The 22502-nt window shown below is 38.7% G+C and overlaps 1 protein-coding gene across 5 annotated transcripts in view; it reads left to right on the top strand.

Moving 5' to 3' along the window:
• The window catches only part of HSBP1L1 (heat shock factor binding protein 1 like 1), a 316028-nt gene that overhangs the window by 53235 nt on the left and 240291 nt on the right, over window positions 1–22502 (top strand). The gene's annotated exons all lie outside the window — the stretch shown is intronic.

The following is a 22502-nucleotide window of genomic DNA, read 5'->3' as shown; positions in this document are numbered from 1 at the left end:
GAAAAACAAGGTAACCCCAAGCTACCATATAGGTGGCAATCCACTAAGCACAGGAGAGGTTATCAGGGACCTGGGGACCCAGGTTGACAGTGGCCTTTCTTTTGACACTCACGTTGCTAAAGTGGTTAGAAAGACCTTCTACATTGCCCACCCGATCATGAAGGGATTCACATCCAGATCTAGTGAGGTCATTGTTCCCCTGTACTCTTCACTTATCACACCAATGATCGAGTACAATGCCCCATTCGGGATGTATCTCACCCAACATCTGCAGCAATTGGAGAGACCCCAAAAGTTCCTCACCAAAAGGATAAAGGGACTCCAAAATCTCTCATATGCTGCCAGATTGAAGAAACTCCAGCTCTATTCAGTCGCATACCGTCTGCTCAGAGGTGACATGTGCCTGACATACAAGGCCATGCCCAACCCGGAATTAATGGACATGCTCCACCTCAAAAAATCCAAATCCACCAAAACCACTAGAGCAAGCGACTTAAACCTTAGCACGGATATAAATAGGAAGTGCTGGAGGGATAGATTTATCACTCAGAGACTCCCTATGCTGTGGAATAAAATCCCGGTCCATGTGAGGCAGAGCACCTCGCTGGCTCTGTTCAAGAGAAATCTTGACCTGTGGATGGGAGATCGTAGGTTTACCCCGGGAATCATCTCTGTGTCACTGCTGGACAGAGGCACAACAAACTAATGGGCACAGTATTTTTTCATATAAGGGGTGGTGTAAGCCACAAAACTTTGGGCTAGGCTTATAAATGCCTTAGGGCAGATAGCCTAGTATAAACCTATGAACCTATGAACCTATGAAAGTTTGAAATTTAGAAGCAAACCCAGGTGTATGTGTGTGTGTGTGTGTGTGTGTGTGTGTGTGTGTGTGTGTGTGTGTGTGTGTGTGTGTGTATATATATATATATATATATATATATATATATATATATATATATGGTTCTAGTTTACATAACCGACAGCTGCTTTCACCGACAACGAATTGCGAGTGCCAGAAGATCGACAATCCGAAAGACCGACGCTACGGATCAAAACACCGACGCCGAGGATAGTGACTTGGAAAAAGGCTGTGTAAGTATGCGGTGGTGACGGACGTTAGGGTGCAAGTAAGGTAAGTGTGGATATTGATGGTCTGTGGGGATAGGGGTGGGTTTAGTGATTTAGGGTCAATGCGCGGGTTAGGTAAATGTGCGGTAGTGATAATGTTTGGGTTAGGGGCGGGTTAAGTGAGTTAGGGTTAGGGCGCGGGTTAGGTAAATGTGCGGTAGTGATAGTGTTTGGGTTAGGGGCGGGTTAAGTGAGTTAGGGATAGGGCCCGTGTTAGGTAAGTGCGGTAGTAGTATTTTTGGGTTAGGGGTTAAGTGAGTTAGGTTAGGCACGGGTTAGCTGAGTGTGCGATAGTGACGGACCTTAGGGTAAGGGTTTGGGTTAGGGTTGTAGATAGTTGTGTATGTGAGGTTTAGTGTGGGTTTGTGAGGATTTTGGTGTGCTTGTGTTGTGTGTGTGGTTTTTGGACAGGGATGTGTTTTGTTAGTTGATTGTTGTTATTGTGGTGTGTGCAGCGTATGAGGTTTCGTGTTTGTGGACCGTCGGTTATTTGTTTGTCGGGCATGTGAGGTTTCGTGTTTATGGTTTGTCGATTATGTGGTGTCGATGTTTGCATTGTCGGTGTTTTGCAGTGTCGGTTATGTAAACTAGATCCATATATATATATATATATATATATATATATATATATATACACACACACACACACACACACACACACACACACACACACACACACACACACACACACACACACACATACACACATACATAGAGAGAGAGGGAGGGAGAAAACAGGGATGTGGGGGCAGAGCCATTATATTTGGGGTGCAGAAGATATAGCACCTCTGTAAAAAGATTGCTTTCCTCTATTTCCCTGTTTTGCACACTAATTTGTTAAAATAATGATTTTATTTTAAATATTATAGTTATGATTTTTTGCATCTCAAATAATAGAGATATGATGTTCCATAATATATACTGTGCTCCTTTAATACTACAGTTGGGCAGTTTAGTACAGCAAATGAAAGGTAATAGCTATTAAGGTACTTTATCCAGTAACTGCGGGCTTGATTCTCTCAGCCTTTGGTTGCTTAATACGTGAGTGTGGCTAAGTCACATAATCAAAGTGCATACTTCCAGTTTGCTCCTGAGAAGAGGTACTTATGCCTTATGGGATTATTCAAGTTACAAATAAATAATAAAAATTTCTTCCACAAATTCATATATGAAAATGCAAAGTATCTGAAAGCTGGGCCATTGTCTCATAAAAATTACCCCTGACAAAACATTTCTTTAATATAAACTTTGGTTGTTTATTTAAATCAGTTGTCTTCCTGCATTCCTCAGGTACTACCCACTCCTCCATGATTTGTTAACAATATATCGCCAGCTCTAAATGCATCATTTTCCCCACCTTCAGTTTTATGGCTTCCATTCGCAGCCTTATTTTTTTAAGGTGACTTGAAGCTAGTTGTATGGGACAAGCTCAGATCCTATTTCTTTAAATCCAAGAGCATCAAAACTTAAATTGTAATATATATATATATATATATATATATATATATATATATATATATATATATATATATATATATATATACGTGTGTGTGTGTGTGTGTGTGTGTGTGTGTGTGTGTGTGTGTGTATATATATATATATATATATATATATATATAGAGAGAGAGAGAGAGAGAGAGAGAGCACCTATATTACATAATCGAACTTTTAAAAGTTCGAACATCATATGGTCAACACTACATGATTGAGCTTTTAAAAGTTCGAAAATGTAATAAAAAAAATAAACCAAAGAAAAAACCTACCTGAATGGTTTAAGCAGGGGGGCAATCCCCCCTTCATCCCCACACCCCCCCGGTCTTTAAATATACTAACTGTGAGATTGCACTACAGTGCAGAAAAGGGAAATCTTCCCTTTCTGCATTGTATGGAGATCTCTGTTGAAACGTTTGAACTTTTAAAAGTTCAAGCATATGGTGTCGACCGTATGACGTTCAAACTTTAAAGAGTTCAACAACGTGATATAGACCCTTTATACATATATATATATATATATATATATATATATATATGTATATACATATATATATATATATATATATATATATATATATGTATATATATGTATATATATGTATATATATATATATATATATATATATATATATATATATATATATATATATATATATACACACACCTTCAATCCAAAACTCATGCTCGATGTACTAGGTGCACGGATAGTAAATGCAAATAACACTAATCTCCAGCACCATGTATTTAGCCCAAATAGGGGTTCAATTACTGAACCATTGTTGGTATATTTAGAAGCCAAGTTGAAACCTCTATTGACATATGTGTCTGCTAGAAAAAAGGACACTAACCAATTTTTATTATTAATGGATGATTTGGTAATCCCTACAAATGGTTATATTGGCACATTGGATATCCAAGCATTGTATACATGTATCCCACATTGGGGAGGGATTAAAGCAGTCAAGTATTGGTCTGAGGTTTCTAAGTATTACGGAGCAACTGAGCAAGAATTTCTTATGACATTATTGTTAATGGTTTTGGAACATAATGCCTTCAGGTATGGACAAAACTGGTATCTACAGATAAAAGGTACAGCAATGGATGCAACTTTTGCACCCATTTACGTTGATTTATTTATGGGGCACTTGGAAGTTGAGGTCATTTATCAACAACGTGAGTTTAAGGTAGAACTAGGGATGTGGCTTAGATATCTGGATGATTGTTGGGTAGTATGGCAAGGTACACAGGAGAGATGCCCACAATTTGTGGAATACCTTAACAACAATCAGTATGGCATAAGGTTCAGTGGCAAGATAGAGAGTAACAGTGTTGAATTTTTGGATGTGATGGTTAAGAAAGATAGAGATGGTACGATGGTTACAGATTTATATCGAAAGCCATTTACCAAAAATTCCATGCTATGAGCCGATAGTTGCCATCCACGTCATATAGCTAAAAACATCCCAATGGCCCAATTTAAGAGGTTAAAACAAATCTGTAGTAGATCAGAGGATTTCGAGCTGCAGGCAGATACATTAAAGCTGAGATTTCTGACTAGAGGTTATGGGGCTAGTAAGGTTAATTCTGCTTTACAGGCAGTTAACTTGATGCCTAGGACACAACTGTTACAGGTGAGAGAGCATCATACTAGAGAATTTCCAGGAACCCTTAGATTCGTTACTAGATTTTGAAGCAATGCAGTTAAAATCAAAGAAATAATAGCAAAGCACTGGCATATTTTGAAAACAGATATTGTTTTGACTACTTTAGTAGATAATCAGTGTAATTTTGGTTATAGAAGAGGCAAAACCATTGGGGAGAGTCTATCTAGGTTTAAAAAGAGGTAAGCTTTAGTAGAGGGGATAAATGAGAATCGGATTGTGGGTAGTACCTTCTGTGGACACTGTGTTCATTGCAAAGTAATCTCTAAAACCAAGTCATTCACTTCAGTTAACACTACAAAAGTATTTGACATCAGACATCTTATAACTTGTACAAGTGAGTGGATGATATATATGGCTGTGTGCCAGTGTGGGTCTTTTTATGTTGGGCAGACATCTTTGAGACTGAGACAGTGTATAACGCTACATATTAGTGACATTAATTGCAAGAGGGCACGCAGTGCGCTATACAAGCACACGCAGGTACACCTAAGGGCACATTTTATATATCTAGGAATAGATAAGGTAGTGGGGTCTGATTTGACAATAACACATAGACACAAGATTCTTACTAAAAAAGAAAGAATGTGGATAGTAAATTTGGGAGCATTATTCAAACCAGGTTTGAATGAACATTGGTAAATTAATAAGTATTAATAATTCCTGTTGCCATTGAGACTTTGTACCTTAATTTGGGAATTTTTTTCAAAGTTGAATGTATTTATTACCTTTGGGTTATATAATGGAGTGAACTAAAGTGAAGAGCAATGTGTGTATATTTTTAAACCGAAGTTTCCTAATGTGTATAATACATGATTTACATTGGGTGGCACAAGTGTACAGTTTTACTGCAATACAGCTTTAAGGATAAGTGTATAAAAGATGGGCTTCCTTTTTCTGGAAGTATGCACTGATGACACCATGAGGTGAAACCTTGGTTTGTTGGGTGTGGAGGAACATGTCTGCCATTAAAAGAATGGAATGGCACTTTCCTGTGTTTTGTGTTTTTTTATTTTTAAGCTATTTTAGCCTATTTGGGCTAAAAACATGGTGCTGGAGATTAGTGTTGTAAATATAACAACTTCAAAGCCAGACTTGTACATAACTGAAATACTTATTCTGCAGTGGGGGTAAGCCCCCTGTATGCTCACCACTACTACTTAATTATAACAATTATTGTGTCATACTACTGCGGAGAGAGAAACTCTTCACCTCTCCCAAGTGTTGTTTGCTCTCAAGGAATGAGGAGAAGGTAGGTGCATGAGTCCTGAGTCCTGCCCCCCCCCCCCCCGCAGAACATTGTGCTATAATAGAGCTGTTATGATTTGATTTTCTTATTTTGCTGCACTTACTCTCTCCCACCTTCAGTGTTATATTCTTTTGGTATTTGAGTGTTAGATTTAGAAATTTTTAGAAATGGGACTCTACTCTAACTAAAATCTGTTTCTTGTTTTTTATAGATACTGGCCATCTCTTTTATGAATACCAAATAGAAAATGACTTGTTAATTTTGTCTACTTTCTCACTACCACTTTTTGCCCATATTCTCTCTATTTTGTGAAGTTCTTATTATGGTTCTCTTATTTTTATTTATTCCATGTTACACCTAAAAACTTTGCATCTCCCTCCCTGTCAGAGTGCTATACTTTCCACAGTTGGAACACTAAAGTTCTGAATGTCAACATTGCCATTTTCTTCTACCCATAAGCTATGTGGTAGATCCTACTTATTCAAGAATTTACTTTGCAACTGTATTAAGAATTTAGGGTGGCCACGGTGGTGCAGCGGTTAGCATTGCTACCTCACAGAAAGAGGTTCTCCGGTTCAATTCTCAGCTGGGGTGTCTTCTGTGCGGAGTCTACATGTCTTCCCTGTGGTTGCGTGGGTTTTCTCTTGGTGCTCCAGTTTCCTCCCACATCTCAAAGACATTCTGTAGATGGATTGAACACTCTAAATTGGCCCTAGGTGTGAGTGCATGCATGTGTGTGCCTTCTGTGGAAGGTTGGGCACTGAGCTGGCAACTCGACACTGTAAAACTCCACTGCCAATCATGAGCATACAGTTGATCCACTGTGGCGACCCTAACCAGGAAAAAGCCAAAAGAAAATTAAGAATTTTATTCTCACTGTCATATGCATTTTTAAATTCTGCTATAATAGTTTATCCCCAAACTCTACAGGGAAACTTCAAGTCATCCATTTAGCATTTCTTTGAGAAGTTACTAACTTGTATCTCCACTGAATTATGTACCTTACATCTTGAAATGTTATTCCGTGCTCTCATATATTTCTGTTTGGTGAAATGCATTACTCCACAGATTCACTTTAACTTAATTCCCACATCTCCTTTCTTAGAGCTGTACATAGTAAATCCTTCCAAATCCTCTAAGTTTATGTCTCAAAATGTTTTGGCTTCCACTAAACTGCCTTTTTGCACTCTAGATTGCTGTACAAACAAAGCTGCCAGATCAGTGCACAACAACCTAAATGTGGCCTTCCTAGCTCTTTATAAAGAGTGTAAAATTCTTTACATCTCTTCATAGAAAATGCAGAAAGGCTACTTGTCAAACAAAGAATCAACCTTCTATTATGTTCACAACTATTAAAACTTCTAAATAGCTAAACAACCTCTCCCTTAACTGATAAAATAATAAGACATTCTCTATCCTAAAACCTTAGAAGTCAAGACAGCTCAGCACCTACATTACAAGCTTTAAAGCCCTCACTGCACAGATCACTACATACATACATACAATGCCACAAACATTTGAGAATAATTTCCCTCCCATCTGTGCACAGTTAAAAGCTCATCTTCAAAAACTTACTGTATGCCAATATCATCTTTCTGGCCACATTGTGTAATTTCTAAACAACCACTTCATCAATTTACACTATCATTCTAGCTAATCTGCGGGCAGCCGCAGTGGTATAGCAGTTAGCGTTGCTGCCTCACAGCAAGAAGTTCTCTGGTTCAATCCTCGGCTGGGGTGCCTTCTGTGCAGAGTCTGCATGTCCTCCCTGTGGTCGCGTGGGTTTCCTCTGGGTGCTCCCATTTCTTCCCACATCCCAAAGACATGCTGTAGGTGGATTGGATACTCTAAATTGGCCCTAGGCATGAGTGCGTGAGTGTGTGTGCCTTCCGTGGAAGGTTGGGCACCAGGCTGGCAACTCGACACCGTAAAACTCCACTGCCAGTCATGAGTAGACAGGTGATCCACTGTGGCAACCCCTAACTGGGAAAAGCTGAAAGGAGAAGAAGAAGATTCTAGCTAACCTGCAAATTTTCTCCCTTAATGCATACCTAACTTAACTGTCACTGACTCACTTGGTAGATGTTGTATAAGTTGTGTACAGCTATACTTTGTTTTTAAGTTCTTGTTGCATTTTATATCTTATTGTAGTCGCTAATTATATGAGTATATCACTAAAGGCCCTACATGAACATGATGAAAGCACAATTCAACAAACTCATCTATAATCACTTATATTAAAAAACTAAAAATGTTGCAAAACAATAATCAGCAATGTAAACAACAACATTTGCAGTTTCACAGAAATAAATACAAACATCTCTAAAGCACAAAATACACCACTAACTTATGGCATACTTCATAATTAACCTTTAACGTCAGTCCACTTTACAAAAAACAAAAGCTGCTATAAACATAAATGACAATGCAGTGACAAATCAGCTATATGTCACAACTAAATGAACTCTGCAAATTGATCTTCACCTCCATTTATTTTCCAAATACATTGATGGACTGTCACCCTCAACTGCAAAAAGGTCTTCTATCACACAAAAATGTAGTCTTTTTACATGGGGGGGTCTTTACCGCCCCACACCCCCAGAACTTATATATTTTAACTCCACTGTCAGACATTCATGCATAAAATATACTAACTTATGTTATAGGCAATCTCCTGCCATTTGACTGTTGTATAATTTGAAGTAAATCAGAAAACAATAATTTTAGAACTGAAAGTTCAACACAATAAAATCAACCAGTGGCTATAGGGTATTTCATAGGTTCATAGGTTCATAGGTAGGTACTAGGCTATCAGCCCTAGGACCCATACAAGCCTAGCCAAAAAATGTACCCTGGCTTTCGCCACCCAAGAAAATTATTTTCCTGTGCCCCTGTCGAGCAGAGCCACAGAAGTGATCCCCGGGGTGAATTTCCCATTTCCCATCCAATCATCAAGATTTTTCTTGAAGAGTGCTAATGAGGAGCTCTGTTTGACATAGATAGGTAGTCTGTTCCAGAGTATGGGAAGTCTCTGGGACAGGAATCTATCCCTCCAACATGTTCTGTTTATTGTGGTGACAAGGTTTAGGTCCCTAGAGCGTGTAGCTCGGAGGGATTGGGATTTCTTTAAGTGGAGCATGTCCAACAGCTCTGGGTTTGACATAGCTTTGTATGTTAGGCAGAGATCGCCCCTGAGTAGGCGATGTGCGATGGAGTAAAGCTGTCGTTTTTTGACACGGTCTGCATAAGGCATCTGTTTGAGGCCAGTAATCCTCTTTGTGAGGTATTTCTGTGGTCTTTCCAGTTGCTGTAGATGTCTTGTGAGGTACATACCAAAAGGGGCGTTGTACTCTATAATCAGTCTAATGAGTGATGAGTAGAGGGGAACAATTACCTCTTTTTTCTGGATGAGAATCCTTTTGTGATGAGATGAGCCACATAGAAGGATTTCCTGACCACTGTGGAGATGTGATTATCAAAGGAGAGACTACTGTCCACCTGTGTCCCAAGGTCTCTTATCACATTTTCGGCATTAAGTAGACTACCAGCTATGTGATAGCTCATGGGTACAGAGTTTTTACCAAAGGGATGACAATACACTTTTTGGCATTGAGCTTCAGGCCATGGCTTTGACACCAGGTATCTGTCTCAGTGAGGCCCTTTTGTAGTTTGTCCACATTATTAGGAGTTTCGATTATGGCTCCTAGTTTGCAGTCATCTGCAAACTTTGTTAGCCAAAGACCTTCTGTGTTGGCCTGCACTTCAGAGAAGTAGATACCAAACAGGAGAGGACCCAGGACTGAACCCTGTGGTACTCCACTTGTCACTGGTCTGATGTCGGATTTGGAATCCACTACTTTCACAGTGTGGGTTCTGTCCATGAGCCAGTTGGCAACCTGTCTTGTGACATAGGGATTTATACCTAGTTTAGTGAGCTTATCTATAATTCCAGAGTGGGGGATGGTGTCGAAAGCCTTGGCGAGATCTAGATAAGCTGTGTGAACCATTTTACCCTATGGCTTTATCTATGGCTTTGGTGACTGCTTCAAAGAAGTCAATCTGGTTTAGGAGACATGATCCGCCTTTTACAAATCCAAACTGGGTAGGGTCCAGAGTTTGGAGATTACCAATGTCTTTGTTTATGAGTTCCACGATGATACATTCCATGGCATTGCAGACCAGGCTCATCAGGCTAATGGGGCGGTAGTTCCCGGGGTCCGTCGTGGCTCCCCCTATGTGGAGTAGGATAACTGTCGCACTCCGCCATTCAGTGGGTACAAAGCCTGAGGTGAGGCTAAGACTGAACATGGTACTTAGGTAGGGTGCCAGTTCATTCTGTAGTTCATGTAGAACGCAGCCTGGGATATTGTCAGGTCCCATGGATGCTGTGTTCTTGGCTTTGGAGAGTGTGTTTTTTACCTGTGCAGCCGTGATTATAGTAACTTTGCATTCTTCCGATATAGAGATGGGCCCTCTAGGGGGTGAGAGGGGGGTAAAGTTAGCACTGAGCCTATCTGCTAAGATGTTGGCAATATCAGTTGGTTCTGTATATTTAGTGCCATTGTGCTGTAACTCAGAGCAGATCTGAGTGTTCCCATTTAGATTCTTGACATAGTTATAGAATGCTTTGTGGTTGTCTTTAGAGTCAGTGGCAATTTTGTTTTCGTAACTAGCTTTGGAAGATTTTATGAAGGATCTCAGCTTCTTACTGAGGTTGACCAGGGAGTTCCACCAGTCATGGGATTTTACTCTTTTTTGCAACAGTTTCTTTCTTCTGTTGTAGAGTTTGTTTATGGCAGAGGACCACCAGATTGGCTTCCTTTTTTTGGAGGATAACATCTTGGTTCTATTAGGGATAGCATGATCCACGCACTCGTGTAAGTGCTTATAAAGTGCATTTGTGTAGGATTCGGCAGTCATACCTCTATTGTCCGTCTGCATGGGTGTCATGAAGTTTGCCACTTCTGTCTTAAGAAGTGTGAAGTTGGCTTTGGAGAAGTGTTTTATGATGGTTTCCCTAATTGGGGGTGGGATGTGGATGTCTAGGCTGATTAGCTTGTGGTCTGATCTGACCAACGAGGAATTGCCCTCTGGTGTGGTACACTGGTTTCCCATGTTGGTAATGACCAGGTCTAGGATATTGTTGCCCCTGGTGGGGGTGTGAATAAGTTGATCCAAGGCATTGGAATTTCAACAATTGGCTTAAGTATTGGTGTCATTGAAAGGGGATCCAATACCTGTCAGCCTGGGATGACATGCTTGACAAGCCACGATGCTTCGCTAAGGATGGCTTGCACCTGTCACCCCTGGGCTTTCGGATATTGGCAAAGGCTCTTGCTACCCCATAGTGCCTGTTTTAGGCAAGGCTCAAAAGACAAACCCACCTCCATAGGTATCACAAGGGATAAGAAACTAAGAGTAATGCTACTCAACGCCAGAAGTCTAAACCTCAAGATGCACACACTCGAAACTCTCCTTAGCATGGAGAACATCGATATCTGTGCAGTAACAGAAACCTGGTTCAAGGCTCCTGAGAGCACCCCAGCACTACCAGGTTATACCTCATACCATGCTTTGCGGCCCCAAAACTTGGACCGAACCACAAAAGGAGGGGGAGTATCAATATTCGTCAAAGATACCCACACCTCCAGGTTGGTGGCACAGCACGAAGCATCAGAGACTATCCATGTGCAACTAACAGTGGGTAAAACTGCCTTCCAGTTTATAGCCTGCTACAGACCACCCTCCCAAACCCAGGAACCCTACTCGGCCTTCCTGAGAACACTGGAAAATATGAAGGTCTCTCCAAACACCATTATATTGGGCGACTTCAACTACCCCAAACATAGACTGGGAGCATTACTCTAGCTCCAACACCCTAGCCCAAAGGTTCCTAGAATTTATAAACTCAAATGCTATGGAACAACTTGTTACCACTCCCACAAGAGGGGAAAACATACTGGATCTGATCATCACCAACATGGGGACTCTATGCTCCAGACCAGAAGTGTATCCCTCACTGGTAAGATCAGACCATAAACTAATCTCACTGGATATTCACATCCTGACCCCACCCCCTGCCCAGAAAACCACAGTGAAAAACTTCTAAAGCAAATTTCACACTCCTCAAAACCGAGGTGGAATCCTTCAAAGCCCCTGGGCCTGTGGAAAATATGGCCCAGACCGCAGAATCCTTTATAAACGCATTCTATGAACACCTTCAGGAATGCATGGATCATGCAATCCCAAATAAAACCAAGACCCAATCCTCCAAAGGCAGACGTCCTGTCTGGTGGACCCCAGCCATAAACAAACTATACAATAGAAGGAGGAAGCTACTACATGATAGAGCAAAATCCCAAAAAGGGAAGGCATCTCTGATCAGTATTAACAAAAAACTACGGGCACTCATAAAATCGTCTAAGGCCAGCATCGAGAGAAAAATTGCACAGGACACTAAGGATAATCTCAAGGCTTTCTTTAGTTATGTTAGGAACCTGGGTGGGAATTCCCAGATATGCTCAGAACTAGTCCAAAATGACAAAAAATACACCGAACCCACAGACATTGCCAACATCCTAGCTGACAGGTTCAGCGCAAACTTCTCCCCTCCCCCCACCAAAAGGGCAAATATCTATCCCAGCAGAGTGCTGCCCCTGACATCTCAGATGCTCAGGTAAGAGCCGCCTCTCCAAAGCAAAAACACAGCATCAATGGGACCAGATGGTGTCCCGGCTGTGTCCTACATGAACTCCAAGAAGAGCTAAACCCAAACATAAAACTACTGTTCAATCTCAGCCTTACTACAGGATATGTACCCAAAGAGTGGCGTACAGCAACAGTGGTCCCTCTCCACAAAGGTGGTGCCTCAATGGATCCTGGAAACTATCGCCCCATAAGCCTGACTAGCTTGGTCTGTAAAGCTATGGAAAGGATCATCATGGACCTCATAAATAAAGATATTGGGGACCTACAGACACTGGATCCTACCCAGTTCGGCTTTGTTAAGGGCAGATCCTGCCTCTTAAACCTGGTCAATTTCTTTGAAACAGTCACCAAGGCCATTGACAAGGGAAGGTGGTCCACACAGCCTACCTGGACCTCGCAAAAGCCTTTGATACAATACCCCACTTGGGCATTATAGATAAGCTCACCAGCTTAAATATAAACCCCTATGTCACTAGATGGGTTGCAAACTGGCTCAAGGACAGAACCCACATGGTTAGAATTGCTGGAGCCATGTCAGACTCCAAACCAGTTACAAGTGGCATCCCACAAGGTTCAGTCCTGGGACCTCTCTTGTTTGGTATATATTTCTTGGAGGTACAGGCCAACATGGAAGGACTGTGGCTGACAAGTTCGCAGATGACTGCAAACTGGGTGCCATAATCGACTCTCCAGCCGACACAAGCATCCTCCAAAAGGGCCTCATAGAAACAGACAACTGGTGCCAGAGCCATGGCCTCAAGTTAAATGCCAAAAAGTGTGTAGTCATCCCCTTTGGCAAAAACAAAGTGCCCACAAATTACCACATAGGTTGTAATCCATTAAATACAGAAGAAGTAATTAGAGACCTGGGGACCCAAGTTGATAGCAATCTCTCATTTGACAACCACGTGACCAAAGTGGTTAGAAAAACATTTTATATAGCCCACCTAATCATAAAGGGATTCACATCTAGATCAGGGGAGGTCATCGTGCCTCTTTACTCATCCCTCATCAGGCCCATAATTGAGTACAATGCCCCTTTTGGGATGTACCTTACCAGACACCTGCAGCAACTGGAAAGACCCCAAAAGTACCTCACCAAGAGGATCAAAAGTCTCAAACAGATGCCATATGCTGCCCGGTTAAAGAAACTCCAGCTCTACTCAGTGGCATACCGCCTGCTCAGAGGCGATCTGTGCCTGACGTATAAAGCCATGTCCAACCCGGAATTAATGGACATGCTGCACCTCAGAAAATCCAAATCCCATCGAGCTATGCACTCAAGAGACTTGAACCTCAGCACTGAAATAAATAGGACATGCTGGAGGGACAGATTCATAACCCAGAGGCTCCCTTCACTCTGGAATAAAATCCCAGTCCAGGTTAGGCAGAGTCCCTCATTGACTCTCTTCAAGAGGAATCTTGATGAGTGTATGAGAGATTGTAGGTTTACCCCAGGTATCACTTCTGTGTCACTGTTGGACAGAGGTACAGTATACTAACCTTGAAAAAGGGCATAGCAAAATTAATTTAAAATGGGTGGCGAAAGCCAAACACACTCTGGCTAGGCTTATAAATGCCCTAGGGCAGATAGCCTAGTATGAACCTATTAACCTATGAACCTATGAATTCTAGAAAACGTTGAGCAAAAGAGTTGGTACATGAGTAGTTTTCCCAGTTAATGGTGGGGTAGTTGAAATCGCCCATTATTAGGGTATTGGGTTGTACCCTAATACTTTCCAGTGTATCAAGAAATTAGGAGTGTGAATCCTGGGGCATAGTGGGGGGTCTGTAGCAAGCTACAATTTGGATTGCAGTCTTGCCCAGAGTTAGTTGCACTTGGATAATCTCGGATGCATTATGCTGTGCAACTAGCCTGGAGGTGTGGATATCCTTAATGAATATGGACACGCCTCCGCCTTTAGTGCTTCATTCTGGGTTAGGTGGCCGAAAGATGTGGTATGAATTATAGCCTGGTAATGCAGGGGTGCTCTCTGGAGCTTTGAACCAGGTCTCTGTCACTGCACAGATGTCAATGTTCTCCATTTTAGGGAGTGCGTCATGTGAGTGCATTTTGAGGTTTAGACTTCTAGCATTGAGTAGCATTACCCTCAGATTTTGCTTGCTTGTACCTGTTACAGTGATGAATTTGTCATTTGAACCTTGCCTAAAAAAAGGCACTATAGGGGTGGCAAGAGCCTTAGCCAGTATCCGGAATCCTAAGGGCGACAGGTGCAGGCCATCTCTGGCAAAGCATCGTGGTCTGTCGATCATGTCGTCCCAGGCAGACAAATACTGGATCCCCTTAAAATTACACCAGAAGCTTAGCCAATTGTTGAAGTCAATGATTTTGTCCTTGTACTGTGGTATCATTCTGGGTGATGGCAGGATGCTGCTCAGGGTTAGGGTCATACCTGCCTGGGATACAAGATTGGAGAGCTCCTCCATATCTCTTTTCATGTAGTCCAGGTAGGTACGTCTCAGGTCATTCACACCAACATGGACAATGACAGTGTCATATTTGTACTTATTGTGGAGTGACCTGAGTGCATGCATTATGTGGCGGATCCTGGCACCTGACAGGCAGCTGACACTAACTTTCTCCTTGTTTAGTCTAGTGAGTGGAACATCAGTGTGCCTGACTATAGAGTCACCTATGACTAGAGTGTTGGGTACGTTGTTATGCCTTATGGGCTGTGGTTGAGTGGGACACTGAGTTTGTGGGCTATGTGTCATTTGGGTTGTGTTGGGGGGTGGAGTTTACTTGCATTTATGCTTTGGATGTCCCTGATGCTTGGGCAGGTTTTTATTGAGAGCCTCCGTGAATGTAGGTGTATGTTTTGTGTTTCTATGTGTGTGTTTTGGTGGTGTAGGTTTTGAGGGACTATGTGATGAGTGTGGTGTGGTGCAAGTGTTTACCTTCTCCTCTTAACTGTCTAGTCCAGTCTTGGGTGAAGAGAGCTTTGCTTCCAGTTTGGCTATATAAGTGCATCTCTCACAGGTTGTAGTGTTGGGTGGTAGGAGGAGAGGGTTGTCTGTGTACATGAGGCAATTGCTGCATTGCCCCAAGATGCCCAGATTCATCAGGTAGACAGGAGAAATCATTGGGAGCTGACCCTTAGACATGCCTGGATAAGTGCTTATTTATTAAGTACTAAAAACTGCTTTCCACTAGACAAGTGAGGAAAGTTGAGTGCTGTAGTAATTTGCAGCTTATGTAGCGCTTACAACGAGTTCTGAACAAGTGCTGAGTTCAAAGAAACAGATTTGAGTGCTGAAACTAGAAAACTGGCTAGTTATAAGAGACAAAACTAAGCTAGAAGGCTTCCCTCCAACCCAGAAGGGCTTGGGGGCTCAGAAGCCTACAAGCAGTCTAGACCACTTAACAGGAAAGGCAGGAAACAAGCTTAAATTTTTTTTTTGTTCTCTTTCCCAGATGCTCTCTTTATACACAGTAGAAGTGCCTGAAATCAGAATATGATCTCACTGCACTCAGTTGAGTGAGCAAATGAGATGGGCCCAGAAGGAGTATCCAAACACAAATTTACAAGAGGGGCGGGAAGTTTCAAAGCCACTAAGATTAACACCAAAACAAAAACAGGGAGGGTGGGTGGTAAAACTAACTGAAGAACAGAGTCAAAACTTCCAGTTCAGTTAATATTCATGCAACACAATTAAATCAATTTAAATACTGTATTATTTGAAAAAAAAATGCAGATAATGGTACTTAAATTCTCTTATATGTCCAGTTGAATACAGCTAGATCTTAGCCGGCCAAAGCTGAGGTTTTTAAGCAGAAAATATTTCAAACTGTACCACTGTTTCATTTCTGAAATGCTGTTTGGCTTTCTATCACCTCTTTTAGAATCACAGTATCTGTTTTTGTCATTTTTGTTTTATATATTCCCACAATCTGCAGGTTATGTTTTTGAGTACCAGATATCAATAGAATAAGCTTTGATAACTTCCACTCTGGCTCACTGGTCAAAACTTGCTGTATTGTCAGCAATGATTCATAGTTTATTCATTCATTCATTCATCCATGTCTTAACCAGGTAGGTATGCTAGTCCAAAGACCTTTTACAGGCATGACCAAAGCTAAAATGCAAAAGTAAAAATGGCATGTCACAATATGTTGAGATTCAAGACTTAGTACAGAAGACACAACAGTGATACAGTGTGCGGAGATAGGAATAGAACAGAATTAGGAAAGAATATTTGCCAGAAACTTAGGTAACATATTGTACAGATCAGGCAGTGCTATAAATGGGGTTAAATATGTAACATATTGTACAGTAAGAGTTCCTCAATTTCATTGTCCACATTTAGTGACTTACCATTACTTTTTCATCAAGACTGAAGTGGTTATATCTGCAAGGTTCCTATTACATAATCAACAGCTTAGGTTGTCGAATGCTTAAATATCGACACCTAAGCGTCGAAAGCTTAGAATAGCGAACAGCCACATATGCAAATTCTTTCCTCGGGAAAGAATTTGCAAAGAATTTGCTTGGCCGTTATCAGGGATTTGCCCTTTCCCCAATGTAGAGTGATGTCAGAGTTGGTACATTTAGTTGGGGGGTGGGGGGGACAGCGCCCCACTATGTTTGGGTTTTCTTGTTTACTTTGTTTCCGAACGGCCTAGCAAATTCTTTCCCGGGGAAAGAATTTGCATATGTGGCCGTTTGATATTGTAAGGTTTCAACACTTAGGTGTCGATGTTTAAGCATTCAACAATCTAAGCTGTCGATTATATGATATAGACACTATCTGCAGGAGGTATTCAACCCATCCTCCAAACTTTTAACACCCTTTAGGGAGGAAATATTTCATAATTTGCATTTAGAAGAGTATTTTGCTAACTACATTTCTTTACTTACGTTAGAAAAATAGACCAGGTAAGAGTTTCTTTCAGAGTGACTCCATGTGATATTATAGTAGACATGGGTACATAACCTTATTTTGCTTGCTATATTCTCCCTTCGCAGTGAATTATTTAACCATCAGACTATATTACTATTAGTATGGAGTTGAATGAGTTTACTTACAATACCCTTATGGGGGACTGTGTCAGATATCTTGGTAAACTCCAAGTATTTAGCATGTGCAATTACCCTGGGCTTGTTGTGCATCTGTTACTTTCTTGAAGAATTAAACAAAATTAAGGAGGGTCAGTCTTCCCTTAACAAACATATACTGTTCTGAGTCTGTCAGTAGAAGGTCACCAGCATCAGTTTAGTTATCATCCTGGGTGGATAAATTACTCTGCAGTATCCCCACTTTTTAAGAAAGAGGCATAGAAGCTTTCTTTTTTTTTTTTTGAAAATGTTTTTATTCATTTTATAACACAATAACTTAACAGTATAATAACAAGAAAAAAAAAAAAAACAACTAAACTATATACAATGTCCATAACAATTAAAAAAGCAATGTACATGAGAAAACACAATATTTCTCTAAAAGATTAGAAATTTTTGTCCATGCAATTAAATGATGAGTTATGTTATTAGTACTTGCTTTTATACTAGCAATCTCATTTTTACAAATGTATTTCAAAAGATGAATAAACTCAACTTTGAAGACAGGAGTAGATTGAGATTTCCAATTTTTAATAACAATTTTCCTTGCTATGGAGAGGATAGACCATAGTAAAAACATTTTTTTTTTAGGAATGACTTCAGGAACAGGAACATTGAAAAGGAGAAGGGAGTCAGAAATTATGCAATTGTCATTCCACAGAGCTTTACAAAGGTATCTAATGTCTAACCAAAATGGGGAAATTATTTTGCAGTTAACAACCATAGGTATCCAGTCAGCATCAGGGTGTCCACATCTCCAGCATTTCATTTCATCTTTCTTGTACATTATTGCTTGTCTATGTGGGGTGAAAACGCATCTATGTCAAAATCTCCATGTGTATACATGCCAGAACACGGAAGACGTAGATTCCTTTGCTGACTGTAAATAAGTTTTTTATCTTTTTCTGAGAATACCTTTTTATTAACTTCACTTGAATAACTTGAATAATTCCAAAAAAAAACCTGTTTTGCTAAAATAATTTCTGAGAATTTTATAAATAACAGATATGTATGAAGTGTTCTTGCATGAGCTGTTAATGATTGTTGAGATAAAATCCAAGATTTTTAAGTTGCTCTTATTGTATGCCTCTAATAAGGGTGTGAGCTTAGTATATATAAAATCCTTACAAGTTTGGATGTCCAGCCAATTACAATTTTGCAAACTATATCTGCTGATTAAATAGTCTGCAGAACTTATATTAGCTGAGGGAAATTTATTCCAATATAATGTCACCCTTCTTAAATTGTAACATTTTCTGAATGTCAAAAGATATCAAACATTCATTTGTGTAGGCAATAGGAAGCATAATAAATTCTTAATTAATCGATTACAAAAACATAAGCTTTTTAAACAACAGCAATATTTGGTTTGTAAGAGATGTAAGAACAAGTTTTGACATTTCACTTTGAATGTATATTTTTAAAATCCATATAAAAATGTTTGTATGTATTTGAGTATATGGTTCAAACAATGCCCTATTACTATTAAAAAGTAAAGTTTCATGTCTTGATTTCCAATATTATGTATAAGAAGTGTTGTTCCAAAGCAACACTATGTTAATAAATGTGAAGTTTGAATAAAAATCAATATTTGGAAAACCTATGTCTCCTTCATCCCAGCTTGTGGTGTGCCAGAGAAGAGAAATTTTTGGCTTCTTAGGATAACAAAGGAAGCTGAGTAATAAGTTATTTATTTTCTGTTTAATTTTGACTGGTGGGTGAATTATTAATGCTTGGCCAATGAATAAGATTTTAGGCAAGAGTATCATTTTGATTAAAGTTAGTCTGTTTTCAACTGTCAATTAAACTTGCAATTGAGTTTATAAGTTGTTGGTAATTAGATGTGAGTGATTTTTTGTAATTAGCTTCAATAATGATACCTAGATATTTAATATGTATGCCCTCCTAGTTTATATCCCTTTTTGATCTAAGTTTCATAGTAACATTTTTATTCGCTAGGAGTGCCTAAGTTTTATTGTGATTGAATTTTAGACCAGAGATGTTTGTGAAGAAGTCTAGATTATGTAATAGATGATCTACTGAATTGTCAATATAATTATATGTTATTAATAGGTCATCAGCAAACAGTTGTATCTTGGGGATAATTTGCCTGACACTTTATATCCATTAACATTGTCATTATTTCTAACAATTTGCAAGGGGTTCAGTTGCTAAGGCAAAGAGTATTGGGGAAAGGGGGCACCCCTGTTTAGTACCTCTTAATATTTTGAATGGGCTAGAAAGATAAGATGCAATCTTTACATAGGCTATAGAGTTTTTATATAGTTTTTTTAAATTAATCCTATAAAGTTTGGGGAGAAATTGTATTTTTGCAGAGATTTAAACAGATATGACCAACTTATGGAATCAAAAGCTTTATCTATATCAAGGCTTAAAATAGAAAGCTCATTTTTTCTTGTTTGCTAAGTCTATTAACGAATATAATCTAATCACATTGTCTTGTACTTTCCTGTTTTTGATAAATCCGGTTTGGCCTTCATGAATTAATATTGGAAGAATATTGTTTAATCTGTCTGTTAAGATAAATATAAATAACTTGTAATCAGTGTAAAGCATAGAAATTGGCCTATATGAAGTGCAAAGGCTGGGCTCTTTATTTGTTTTTAAGATGGGAGAGATGATAGAATATTTCCATGAGGGAGGGATGTTTGCTGTAGTTTTAACATCTTAGAATGCATTGAGTAAGATTTTCAAGATGTCAGGTAGGAGCTTGTAAAATTCCAGAATTAAACCATCCAGCCCTGGTGCCTTTCTTGTATTTGTTCCTTTAATTCTTTAAAGGAAAAGTGGTTATCTATGTTATTAATATTGTGTTTGGATAGCTTGTTTTGAATGTTAGTAGCAAGAACGTTGTCTATACTTTTGTTATCACTTTGTAGATGAGTTATTATTATTGATATTTTTAGACCTGTAGCTTTGATAGTCTTATAATTTCTAGTATATATTATTTCCGTTATATGACCTTTTTCATTTAAATGTTTAGATCGAATTGCAATCCTATGCATATTCTTGAGGTTAATTGAGCAGGATTGTAATCTGATTTTTTCCAGATTTATTGATATTTTATGCTGCATGATATCCTGATAATCCTTGTAAAGTTTACATATGTCATCTAATTCAGATTTGTCATTTGATGTAAGTTTTAGTTTTAGTTCATCAATTTCTTTTTGTACGTTTACCTGTTTTTATCCTACTCTTTCATTTTATTTATATACCAACTTTTTACTTTAAAGTGTCCCATAGGATAATATCTAAAATCACCATTATTACTGATGTCAAGGCAAAGCTTTATTTCATCTAAAAACATTCTTTAAATTCTTGTACCTTACTAGATAAGCAGGTAGTCTTTGGCAGAAGTTTAAGGGGCCAGTATTAAGTGTTACATTGAAGCACTACATTATCAATTTTGGCCAGTAAAGAACTGGTTACAAAGACTTTGTCTATGTGGTTCTGCACACCAAATCTGTAAGATTAGTGAGAATATTTCAGAGAGGATAATATTTTTATACCATCAGTGTCAATTAGGTTTCTGTCTTTGTATATAGTTATTCAAGTGTTTGACAACAGGGGACATCTTGTAGTATCAGTGGAGGACAGGATACAATTAAACTCACCTGCTAATAGTAACTCACCTTTAGACTTTAATGTTATGGTGTCTAAATGTTTTTCACAGTTTTAGCCCCAATACCCAGTATCCCGTAGGTTTTTGCAAAAGTGTGCATCTTTTTATCTAGTTTTAATATGACTAAAGCAAGCATACCATCATTGCTCAAATATGAGTCAACTATTTCTGGAATAATCGTTGATTTTCTGTGTAAAGTTAGAACACCTCTTCTCTTGCAGTTATAGTTTGAACTTACCAAAATCTTATAGTCCTTAAAAGTTAATTTGATTTTCTGTTGCTAAGTGAGATTCCTGAATGAATGCAAAATCTGCTTTAGGTAGCATTAAATAATTGTTGACACTACTCCTTTTCATGGGGTTGTTCAACCCATAGAAAGTAATAGACATGGTGTTAAACATTATCATTTGATAGAGACTGCCATTATAAGTAAAATTGAAAAGTGCTTTATTGATTCATTATGACAAATATGATTTCTAAAACTGTTGTGGACAATTTAAAAACTCTAAATTTGAAAACAATAAACTGTACATTTTAACAACCTTCTGCATGGATAAACTAAAGCCAGGCTTACTATATCTCTCATAAAAGCGGCAAACTAAACCTCTCATGACATCTAGTGGAAATTCCTAGCTACTGCAGGTTAATAGCAAGCAGAAGGGAAATGGCATGTACATTAAAAACATACAAAAGGAGAAATTTGATTTAATATACTATGTATGCATGAACTAAGAACATGAAGCTGTATATAATATCTTGAATTTTTTTATCTAAACAGACTAAATAAGATAAATTGATTAATCCTAATAATTATTTGTTCTTATGAATAAGTACAGGACTAAAATGTCATTAAAACAGAGAGAAACAAAATGCATTTAAAACTGTCACTGTCAGAAACATATTTGTAATTCTTATTTAAATATAAATGTAGTTCAGATTAAATAAATTACTATTTACAGAAAGACATATGCTTATAAGACTTTTTGGATAAAACTAATTGCTAAATGAATGAAAACATAGCTCAAAACAATTATTCTTGACTCTGATTGGCTGTTAGAGTTCAGTGAAGAGAAACAGGTTCAAAGGTCATGCCTACTTCCTGAAATACATCACAGATTGTTCCTCATGAGTCTGGGAGCTAACTGAAGCCTTTAGAAACTTGTCACTAAAGTTGTCAAAATCCATCAAAAAATAAGTAGGTGGGAATTCTCTAGTAAACAGAAGCTTTTAAGCATAAAAACACTCACAGATGTTGATAACCAGCTGTGAGCAATGTAAAAAAGCTATTTTTGAAGCAATAACTTATCCAATGGTGAATATAAAATTGTGAATATTTAAAATAAAAGCTCAAAATTACCAACCATACACATCTATAAGATATATTAGTTAAATGGAGCACAATGCAGAAGTTCAGTTAAGTAGTAAATGCACATATAATAATAAAATGTCATCACTTTCTTTTTAAATACTTAAAAGCAACACAGTAAGCATTTCTATCTCTTGCAGTGATTAAATACTGTGACATTATGACTAAAACAGAA

The sequence above is a fragment of the Protopterus annectens genome, chromosome 3.part1 (genome assembly GCF_019279795.1).
Source record: "Protopterus annectens isolate FY-2018-M chromosome 3.part1, PAN1.0, whole genome shotgun sequence".
NCBI lineage: Eukaryota > Metazoa > Chordata > Ceratodontiformes > Protopteridae > Protopterus > Protopterus annectens.
This window is presented reverse-complemented; position numbering and strand designations above follow the sequence as displayed.